Genomic DNA, 12,632 nt, shown 5'->3' with positions numbered 1-12,632 from the left:
ACACACACACAGATGCATATTTACACACACTTCTGAATAAAAAGAAAAAAACAGCGAATGAAACATATTTTAGTAAGCTTTGCATTTTAAAGTTAGTTTAATTTAATTTGAATTTTACTGCACATGCAGTTAATAGCGTTTTTGGCTGATATGAAATATGTTCTATAAATTTACAAATTGAGTTTTATGAAGGTAAATATCACTCAGGAAAATTCCAGATTTGCCTCTATCATTTTTAAGAGTGTTTCACAACACAGATACGGTATAAATTGTAAATATAAAAAATATGAATGATTTGACTTGTTTCAAATTGTTCTTTATAATAAAGAGGTGATGGGGCTGAGTTCCTTTTGAGTGTTGAGCCTCATGGTGGCAAATTGGCTGAGCTCCTGGGTGGCTTGGAGTTCTTTTAGAGTGTTGGGCCTCACATAAGTAATTTGGCTGAGTTCCTTTTGGATGAGCTTCACGGAGGCAAGGTGGCTGAGATCCTTTCAAGTGTTAGGCCTCACGGAGACATTGGCCAAGATTTTGGCATGATTATGTCATGCTTGAGAAGAAGACCTATCAAGCCAAGCAGAATCACAGTCATGGCAGATACCAGTGTCATGCAAATGGCACCCATGCTAGTGGCATGTAAAAGCACCCATTACTCTTTTGGTGTGGTTGGTGTTAGGAAAGGCATCCAGCCATAGAAAACCATGCGAAATCAGATTGGATCCTGGTGCAGCCTTCAAGCATGCCAGCTCATTCGAACCATCCAACCCATGCCAGCATGGACAACGGATGTTAAATGATGATGGCGATGATGATAAATAGAAGGTTTGGGAAAAGACATGGGTGTGGTTAAGAATATTCTTTTCTACTCTAGGCACAAGGCCCAAGATTTTGGAGAAAGGGGTCCAGTCAATTAGATCAGCCCCAGTATGCAACTGGTACTTAATTTATTGACTCCAAAAGGATGAAAAGCAAAGCTGACCTTGGCAGAATTTGAACTCTGAATGTAAAGACAGTTGAAATACTGCAACGCATTTCACCCGGCGTGCTAACATTTCTGCCAGCTCACCACCTTGGTTAAGAATATTGCTTGCCAACCATATTGCCTTGGGTTCAGTTCCACTGCATGGTACCTTGGACAGGTGTATTCTTCTGTAGTCTTAGTTTACCAATACCTATTGAGTGAATTGGGAGAAGGAGTCTGAAAGAAGCCTATCATGTGTATGTGTGTATGTCTATATCCATCTAGCCCATGCCAGCATGGACGACAGACATTAAATGATGATGATGATATATATATATATAGTTTGCCACCAACTCTTTTTTCTGCAAAATATGGGTAGCTTATCCTGTTCAGGTTATATTATTGGCATTATCGTGCATTGGAGAATTTAAAATCAATTCTTTAACTTTCTAAGACATCTCAAAACTTCTAAAAGCAAACTTCGTTTGTTTGTTTGTTTACGTTCATCGTAATTTGAATTTAATATATATATATATATATATATATATATATATATATATATATATATATATATATATATATATGTGTGTGTGTGTGTGTGTGTGTGTGTGTGTGTGTGTGTGAGTTCAGCAAAAATTTAGATTCAGATGAATATGGTACTTAAGTTGAGGCACCAGGATCTAGTATAGTATTATCCATACAATTTCAAAATAAGATGATTAAAATCAAAATAAGCATTATCTCTGGATATCCTTGTTGCTTATTTTGATTACACACACATATATATATATATATATATATATATATATATAATCATAAATATACAGGGATTAGCATTGAGTTGCTTCTCCAACATACTGAAAATTTAGAAATAGCAGTCAAAGAACTACTGATTCTAAACTACAAATTTTTCTCTAAACGGATGGCGTTATTTATGGCACACATAGGACAAAAACCGGAGGGAAAAGCGTAAACAAAACAAGTCTTTAGTTAATTGGATACGAATCGTTTCATGGTTAAGCGAATGAAAATTTCACTATTCCAATCTTCAGTCCAAATATTCTGATAAATTTGAAAGTGTCTCTAAAAAAATTCACGGTAATTTTTGGCCATGCGACACCAAAAATCAACGATAAGAAAGGCACTTACGAATTCATCGGCCAGTGAGATCAGGCATCTCACCCCAAAGAAATCCATTCCATGTGCGTCACAAATAGTCCCGTATGAAAAGAAGTCCCGTGTGGAGGGATTACGTTTTAACCATCTAACTTAGAGATATCAAATATAAAATATACAAGAATAATGTATATATATATATGTATGTATGTATATATACATATGTACATAATCATTATCATCGGTTAACGTCCACCTTCCATATTTAATCTAAAATCTATAAATGTGTATATAGATATAGATACATATAAACATGCATATATGTACATATGGATACATATAGAATTATATGTGCATCTTACCCTGGCAAAACTTGCCTTAGAATGTTGCTGTTAAATGATCGTTATGTTTAAAACGTTAAGATGTACTTTTAGCTTCATTTTAAATGGAAGCATACAAGAAATATCTGTCTGTGTTTAAATCAAATGTTGTATTTAATTAGCTCTAATCAAGGTTTAGATAATTCAATTAAATTGTGTTTTCTGCATGTGCATGTGTGTGCATGTGTTTGTGTGTGTGTGTATGCTTTCAAAGAAAAATAAATTCCATGCTGTTATGCATTCCATGGATGTTAAGAATTAAATTGCTATTTTTTGTGTCTCAGTCAGAAATATATTCTAAAATCTATTTCTTACTAAGGGAAGAAAAGAAAATCTCTGACTGCCTAAAATAGTGAATTAAATGTGAAAAAAATCTTCTCAAATCATTGTCATCGTTGTTATCATCATCATCATCATCGTCGTCATCATCATCATTTTAGCGTCCATTTTCCATATTTGCATGGGTCAAATGGAATTTGTTTGAGCAGAGTTTCTCCTGCCTGATATCTTTCCTCTTACACCAGATGTCACTCGTTTCCAAGAAAGCAAATATGTCCCCCTGGCTAAATATGCCTGTTGCCACATTGAAGAGAGTTTTTGAACTGGTAAAAACAAAATGTGAAAAAATTGTTTCAAGAAATTTGAAAGATGCTGGCTTTAGCCCTAAAAATTTATCTTCAAAAATCTCTGTTAATCAAGGTAAACCTTAAAAACAGATTACATTTTTTTGACCAAGTTTTGTAACAACAGTTCAGATTGGTCTCAAAAAGGTTTTCATCATCATCATCATCATCATCATCGTCATCGTCATTATTTAACATCCGTTTTCCATGCTGGCATGGGTTGGACTGGTGAGTCAGAAGGCTGCCTAGGCTCCAATCTGATCTTGAAAAGTTTCTACAGCTGGGTGACCTTCCTAACTCTAGCCACTCTGAGAGTGTAGTAGGTGCCTTTTATGTGCCACCGGCACGAAGGCCAGTCAAGCGGCTCTGGCAACTACCACGCTGAAAAGGTGTTTTTACATGCTAACTGCATGGGAGCCAGTCCGTCGGCACTGGCAACTTCCACGCTCAAATGTTGTTTTTCACGTGCCACCGGCACATGTGCCAGTAAGGCGACGCTGGCAATGATCATGCTCAAATGGTGCTTTTCATGTGTCACTGGCATGGGAGCCAGTCTGTGGCCCTGGCAACGATCATGCTTGGATGTGCTCTTAACATTCCACTGGCACGAGTGCCAATCAGGCGGTACTGTCATCAGCCACGTCAGCGATTTTGATTTGTTTACACTTGCCTCAATAGGTCTTCACAAGCAAAGTTCATTGTCCAATGAATGAGGGGTACTCATAATTGGGCCGGTTACATCTGCTGTTCAGATGTGCCTTTAATGTTCCACTGGCATGAATGCCAATCAGGTGGTACTGTCGTCGGCCACATCAGCAATTATAATTTTGATTTCACTTGCCTCAATAGGTCTTCACAAGCAAGGTTTATCAGATTTTGAGATTTGCAGTGATAATCCAGTGCATTATATTTTCAGAACTCATAAAAGTTCCACTCTACAACTGTTTCAACAATGGTAAAACACTGAAGTGATACAATCAGGATATAATTCTGCATTTTCATTTGCAGTTTGCATTTCTGGAGAGATAAACCTTTTCTCTTTATCATAGATTGAAAATCATAGGCTTATTTCTTGATCTTCAGTGGCATTTGGATTCTGAAATGTCTAATACATAGAGAAAAGCAAATTGGTTTTAAATATCTGTAATATTTATGAAATTAATTTTTCTTTGACATAAATGTTAAACAAAAACATGATTTAATTTCATTATCCAAGTTGCAAATAAGGTCATTTATACATAATCTTTATCTTCAATATTGATAGAAATTTTTGTTGCACTTCCATTTAAATGAAAACCTTGAAGTACGCTTCTTGACATTTTAAGCCATTTCCACAACTTGCTAATTATAAAGGACAATTCCAGACAATTCTACCAATATAATCTCATAATTTTACAATGTGGGAACAATAAATTACGATTTTTGAATTATTTGAATTATTTCCAAGAAAAATTCCTCAAGAATTTCATTATTCCCTAACTGTTTTGCAAAGTTTACAAATGTTAGAGAAGAACTTGCTGAAAATTACATTTGGGTTAGAACAGAGCCCAAATGTGTATCTCAAATGGAATATTTGGGCATGGTATGGGTTCAAATCTGGAAGAATATGCACAAACCCTAATTAACTTTGAGAATCTATGAAACACAAAAAGGGTCAATGTTGGAGTATTTTGGTATATGGAAGCTAATTGATAGTTTGCCAAGTAAACTGTATGATTTAAAGAGAGCTAAAGTACATACCATTCTACGTTATAGCATATTGTTTTAAGAACTTTTAATATGCAATAAAACTATTATTGCAAACTGTGCCTCAGTTTTGGGAGCTAATGGTGTATGTATATCGATGTATGTATATGTGTGTGTATATGTGTGCATGTATGTGTGGAGGCGCAATGGCCCATTGGTTAGGACAGTGGACTCACGGTCATAGGATCGTGGTTTCGATTCCCAGACCAGGCGTTGTGAGTGTTCATTGAGCAAAAACACCTAAAGCTCCACGAGGCTCTGGCAGGGGGGTGTGGTGAACCCTACTGTACTCTTTCACCACAACTTTCTCGCACTCTTTCTTCCTGTTTCTATTGTACCTATATTTCAAAGGGGCCAGCCTTGTCGCACCCTGTGTCACACTGAATCTCCCTGAGAACTACGTTAAGGTGCATGTGTCTGCGGAATTCTCAGCCACTTGCATATTAATTTCATGCGCAGGCTGTTCCGTTAATCACCTCAACTGGATCCCACATCGTCATAACCGACAGAGTGCCATGATGTATGTATGTACATAATATATACATGTGGGTGCAGGCATAGCTGCATGGGCAAGTAGTTTGCTTCGCAATCACATAGACTATGCAAATAAACACATATTCACACACACACACACAGACACAATATAATATTATATATATATATATATATATATATATATATATATATATATATATATATATATATATATATATATATATATATATATATATATATGTATATATATATATATATATATATATATATATATATATATATATATATATATATATATATATACATATATATATATATATATGTATATGTATGTATGTATATATATATATATATTATATATATATATATATATATATATATATATATATATATACATACATGTATTCACTCTGTCTCTCCTTCAAAGTTGTCTTCTTCCAAGCAATAATCAAAATGTTTTCCTATAAAAATAGGAGAATTCTTAAAATAGATTTCTGAAGAAAATGGAATGAAGGTGGGGAGCAGTGAGTCACATGTGCCTATCGAAAGTGCTTCAGAAACACTCAGGAAACAGTTGCATTTGAAACTGGAGTTAGAATTCCTTCACAAAACCAACTTCCATCAACTCAAATTCAATTATAAGAATCTCCTTCCTTCTTTCTTGCTTTTTGAGTTCCTTTTCCATTTTTTGTCAACATCGTTACTGTTACATTCATCATCATTGTCATCATCATCGTCATAATCTTGCTCCTACTTCTGGTTCTCCTCCAACTTCTCTTCATCATCATCATTGCAGTTATTGTTACTGTCTTTGCCTTCATCATCATCATCATCCTCATGATCATCATCAGCATCACTACTACCGACACCCCACATTCATACTTCATTTCCTCAACCAAGCAGAAATCTAATGAATGAACTTCTACATAATTGACCTGCCAGTTACAATTGCTGTAACTCACCTTCAGATTCCACCCCATCATTTTAAATGGGGTTGAACATACCATATAAAGTAGTTTTGTACATAAGTTGCTCCTTCCTCTGCTGGTGACAAAGGGCTTCTCACTCAGAGTAAAAGGTAGACTGTATGACGCATGTGTACAAACAGCCATGCTACATGGCAGTGGAACATGGACCATGACAGCTGAGGACATGCGTAAGCTTGCAAGGAAGGAAGCCAGTATGCTCCACTGGATGTGTAATGTCAGTGTGCATACACAACAGAGCGTAAGCACGCTGAGAGAAAAGATGGACGCAAGAATAATTAGATGTGGTGTGCAAGATTGAATTCTTAAAATGAGGACAAAACAAAGACAAAACTGTTCAGAAAAATGTCCCTGGTGATTGCATTTCTGGTGATTCTTTTGGAACAGGGGGTACCAGCCTATTTGAGACTCACCCTGGTTCTATAATATAAAATATCCATTTCAGTGATCAATATTAAACTTTCCGTTAAAATTTTATGTTAATTTATATTTCAAGCATTATTTTCTTTATGATAAAATGATTTTATATTTTATTCTATTCTCAAAATTACCTGATAAAATGGTAGTGTTTTTAACAGGAATATAACTGCAAAACTGCTAATAACTATTGGTTTTCTTGTAATCATTATTTTTAATTCAACTTTTTTGAGTCAAACACAAATGCTATTGAGACGTGTCTACCATCTTAAAATATTATTACAGGAAAATATATTTGGGATAAGTTATAATTTTGATATACAAGCTTTCAACTATTAAGAATCTGAGAAAACATTGGAACAATTCCAAACAGTCAACTACAATGCTATAAATCACTCTATGATGCAAGAGTGTATATAAAAAGTATTCTTTATAAATAAAGTTTCAAATACCTCAAGGCTGTCCTCTCATAAAACTAGTTACAACAACCAAAGACAAAAATTTAAAGATAAAACAAAATCACCCAACGGCAGTAACAATTACAACATATGAAACATTTTGTTGTGGAACAAATATATATATTCAATATACATAGAACAAAAAATATATATATATTCAATGTATAAAGTGACATTAATTGTTCAAGAACAATCACCATTTGTTATTTTGGACATTGTAAAAATCATGAAATCAACTTCTATACGTTTGTTGGTTTCTTTGTCTCTTGTTTTCTGTTTTCATTTTTGCATTTGTTTTGTTTATTTGAGAATTGAGCACAATCAAATATTGCTCTGACACAGCAACATTTTACAGGTGAACAGAGAAGATATAATTAATTGAGTGGAGACAAAAAGACTCGAGGGTCATTGCTTCCTATTTGTCACTATTCAAATCTGCTGCAAATGAGAGCTCATTCATTTAGTCCCGAACATGTTCAGATGTGGCTGTGTGGTGAAGGAGGTTGATTCCTCACCTCATCATTTCTGTTTCACTCCCGTTTTGTAACATCTTCAGCAAGTGTCTCCTACTATAACCGCAGTCTGATAAAAGCCTCATGGATGGATTTGGTAGAGGGAAACTGAAAAGGGACATGTCATGTGTGTGTGTGTGCAGGTGTGTAGGTTTCTTTGAGTTTTGTTCAAGTTCTTAAGAGAGTTCAAACTGATTGCTCACTAAACAACAAGATGTTTTGAGTTAAGGAATCCTTAGCTATACACAAGTGAAAATGTCAGAAAGGTCAGTTATTCTTCTACAATTTTTTGTAAATTCCTATATATATCTCCTTCTGTGTATATATAGACCACCAAAAAAGCATGGTATCAAATTGTCCTTCAGCAATTGGATGTATTTGGCACTATTCAAGTTACCATCAATTTTAACCAACTTTCTTGAACCATCACTTTTTATGTATCCCCTAATCATCAGACTCTTACCCCCAAACTTCACTGTTTTCATCATGTAATGTGTGTCATTTCCCTTTCTCATAAGCAAGAATTTGTCAGGCCTCCAGGAAAGTGAAATGACCGAAGTTACACTACGAAAACTGAAGTTGGGGGCAAGAGTCTAAAAAATGCAATACTCTTACTCTTTTTACTCTTTTACTTGTTTCAGTCATTTGATTGTGGCCATGCTGGAGCACTGCCTTTAGTCGAGCAAATCAACCCCAGGACTTATTCTTTGGATGCCTAGTACTTATTCTATCGGTCTCTTTTGCCGAACCGCTAAGTTACGGGGACGTAAACACACCACCATCGGTTGTCAAGCGATGTTGGGGGGACAAACACAGACACACAAACACACACACACACACACACACACACACACATACACTAGTGTGTCGATAAGCCAGCTGGAGGAGATGTCCTCCTGGGGCTAAAAGCAACAGTAACATCCACCCCTAGGGGTCAGCCACACTTAAGTGGCAATATACTACACTGTATATATATTCTTTTACTCCTTTACTTATTCTAGTCATTTGAATGTTGCCATGCTGGAGCACCGCCTTTAGATGAGCAAATTGACACCAAGACTTATTCTTTGTAAGGCTAGTACTTATTCTATTGGTTTCTTTTGCCGAACTGCTAAGCTATGGGGGAAATGAACACACCAACATCAGTTGACAAATGATGTTGGGTGGGGGGACAAACATAACCACACACACGTATACGGCAGGCTTCTTTCAGTTTCCGCCTACCAAATCTACTCACAAGGCTTTGATTGGCCCAAGGCTGTAGTAGAAGACACTTGCCCAAAGTGCCACACAGTGGGAATGAAACCGGAACCATGTGGTTGGTAAGCAAGCTACTTACCACACACCCACTCCTGCGCCTAATATATATATATATATATATATATATATATATATATATATATATATATATATATATATATATATATATATATATATATATATATATATATATATATATATATATATATATATATATATATATATATATATATATATATATATATATATATATATATATATATACTACACTCTTGGAGTGGTTGGCGTTAGGAAGGGCATCCAGCTGTAGAAACTTTGCCAGATCAGATTGGAGCCTGGTGCAGCCTTCTGGCTCACCAGTCCTCAGTCAAACCATCCAACACATGCCAGCATGGAAAGCAGATGTTAAACGACAACGACGATGATGATGATGATATGTATATATAACAGAATCTGCTGCAAACACTAATTAGGAATAAATTAACTTTAGTTTAGCTAAAATATGTTTGTGATATATTTTAACATTTAAAGGCAAATTCACTTAAGTTACTAACATCATCATCATCATCATCATCTTCATCGTCATCATTCAACATCCATTTTCTATGCTAGCATAAGTTTGATGCTTTTATGCAGCACCAGTGCAGGTGCATTTACATGGCACTGGTACACTTGCTTTTAATGTGGCACCAGAACCCATGAGCCCACAAGATTGGAGATGTTTCGCTGGAGGGAGTTGCAGTGGGTATAAGCTTCTAAGCAAAGACAACCAAGCCTTTATTTAGCTTGTCATATCTTCTCAAGCACAGCAAACCCCTTTGAGTCCCAGTACCCTGTCATCCCTCCTGTGATACCCAACGTCTGAAGATCCTTTCTCTCTTATGATAACACCACATCTGCCCAGTCCTTCCCTTATTTGATTTCTATGTAGCCATTTTTATCTCTGCTTGGTACTGATGCTGGTATATTTAGCCTGACCTGGTGGTCAAATAGCACAAGTGTTTTTAGTGAAAGCTATGGGTTTAAATCTGCCCAGGGTTATCTCTCTTCAGTATTTCCTATTAAGGAAGGCTAAAGAGCCAGAAACGGTCATCTGGGAATCTGATAGGGGAAGGACTTGGCAGATATGATATTTTTACTCTTTTCATAGATTTTACCATAATACAGAATATTTCTCCATGGTAACTGCAGAGAATTTTATTTTAGAAATTGAAATATGTCACAAACATATTTTAACTAGCCTAACGATCATTTTCATCTATCTATCTGTCTGTCTGTCTGTCTGTCTGTCTGCCTGTCCGTCCGTCCGTCCGTCCGTCTGTCTGTCTGTCTGTCTCTCTGCCTGCCTGCCTGCCTGCCTGCCTGCCTGTCTGTCTGTCTGTCTGTCTGCCTACCTACCTACCTACCCACCTATCTATCTATCTATCTATCTATCTATCTATCTATCTATACACACACACACACACACACACACACACACACATATATATATATATATATATATATATATATATATATATATATATATATATATATATACATACATACATACATATATACATACATATATACATACATTCATAAATTCCAAACTATTCAGTCTTGTTGTTCCCTCAGTGTAGCAACTCAATGGTGGAACAACAATGGAATAATGAAGAAATATATTTTATTAACAAATGCAAACCGAATCTGAATGTCCTATGCTTTAATTAGCACATATCACTGCCTATATTCCCACAATGTTCTTCCAGTCGGTGCCTGCCATTAATACAAACTTTTACAAAGTCATAACAATAGTATAACGGACACCATTAGCTGCTCTGACTGAAAATGAACTCAAAAATATTTGTTAATATGTTTATATTAATGTCATTGGTGTATATTGATGTGAATGTATCAATGCTTGTGTGTCTTCCTGTCTGCATATGTATGTACATTTCTGTATACAGGTATATATATTATTAATGAGTATGTCATGTGTGTGCATGTGTTATATATATGGTTCAAATTTACGGAAAACAAAAGATGAAGACAAGTAAAGGAACAGCAAGCAGGTGCATTATGTATATACATATCTATATATTTAAAAAGTAATCTAAATAATAAGGGTGAAAAATTGAATATTAATTTGATTAATATCAATTTAAAACCAGTTGCCTAACATATTGAATACTCTGAAGATTCAGAAAAATTATATTACATACATATAAGAGGGATGACCACTAAGTGGACATCCATTATGCTAGAAGAGGACCGCCTATGGTCTGACCACTAAGGAAAGATTGTTCTCAAGAAAATTCAGCAAACACCAGAATGTATGTGAGCAAGACAAATGAAAAGATATAAATTATAAAGATTAATCACAAACCCAGTTTTGTTGTTACCACTTACGTAATTACTTACATAAATGTCCACAACTCGTCAGTGTGATTGCCATAGCAATAAAATTTGCAAAACTGTAATTGGTAGAACTATATACATGTTCAATCTCATGCGGACATCTCATGTATAGTTCTGCAAATTCTATTGCTATGACGATCTTACTGATGAGTTGAGGACATTTACGTAAGTAATTATGTAAGTGGTAACAATGAATTTGTCTTGCTCACTTACTTTCTGGCATTTGCTGAATTTTCTTGTGAACAATCTTTTCATAGTGGTCAGACCATAGGTGGTCTTCTTCTAGCATAGTGGATGTCCACTTAATGGTCATCCATCTTATATGTATTTAAAAAGTAATGTTAAAATACATTACAGAGGATATATTATAAACAATTATTAATTATGAATATATCAATGGCCAAACATTTTATCATAATATACATAGAAGAAGGATGTTTATAATTATGAACAAGTCACAATTATAACTGAGAGGGTTTCAAAACCCTTACATGTTTAGAAATAGCAGTCAAAACCTCTATAAAGCCATTTAAATCACTCATATTATTTCTCTTCACAATAAAAGCCGTCTGTGGGTGACATGACAAATAGAATCCACAACTGGTTAATTCCCTATTGAAATGTCAACATTAGGGACCTATTAAGGGACTCATTCTTCTCGTCAGGGGAATATTCTTGTAGATAGAAACCAAAAGAAGACCTTACCTTGGGGCTAACATGTATCCCAACTGGCAAGAGAAATGTGTCAACCTCTATCTACACATTCAATTTATGAATTCAAATGCCATTCACAGCATTTATGGGAAAAGACTGGTAAATTCGAGTCACCGCAAAATCACCGGATATGAATTGGGTAAATTAAATAATTAAAAAGTAATGTAAAAATGCATTAAGGAGGATGTATTATAAACTATCAATTATGTCAGTGTGTATACAAACACATCTGAATAATTATATGAAATTTATGTATAAGAATTATAAACTTCATTGGATTTGGACAGAAAAATTAATTTAACTAACACCAGCATATGTAGCAACATAGCAACATGAAAATAAACCACACCTTTTGGAAAAAGTAAAGTTTGTTTTGTAAAACAGAAATCTGATTCTTTTGCCTGATGTTTTAATTAACATCTTTCCCTCTTTTAAAAGAAACCCTGTATTTTCTTCAAGTAAAAATTATATTTTCAGAAAATATTAATCAGCATAGGCTATTATCAAAATCACGTAAGTGGCATTAAGGCCCATAACCTAGTAGCTGCAACCTTTATCTTTGAAATG

General features: G+C 34.9%; 1 long non-coding RNA gene across 1 annotated transcript in view; it reads right to left on the bottom strand.

Annotated features, from left to right (window-relative positions):
* Positions 1-12,138, bottom strand: part of LOC149135466 (uncharacterized) — a 104,832-nt gene extending 92,694 nt beyond the window's left edge. Inside the window, exon 1 of the long non-coding RNA XR_016241786.1 lies at positions 12,057-12,138. This is a non-coding gene — a long non-coding RNA (uncharacterized LOC149135466). The remainder of the gene's footprint in view (positions 1-12,056) is intronic.
* Between the last annotated feature and the right edge of the window lie 494 nt (positions 12,139-12,632).

Source organism: Octopus bimaculoides, chromosome 5 (genome assembly GCF_046866305.1).
Source record: "Octopus bimaculoides isolate indiv1 chromosome 5, ASM4686630v1, whole genome shotgun sequence".
NCBI lineage: Eukaryota > Metazoa > Mollusca > Cephalopoda > Octopoda > Octopodidae > Octopus > Octopus bimaculoides.
Note: the sequence above shows the minus strand (reverse complement) of the source record. Positions and strands in the feature narration are given on the sequence as shown.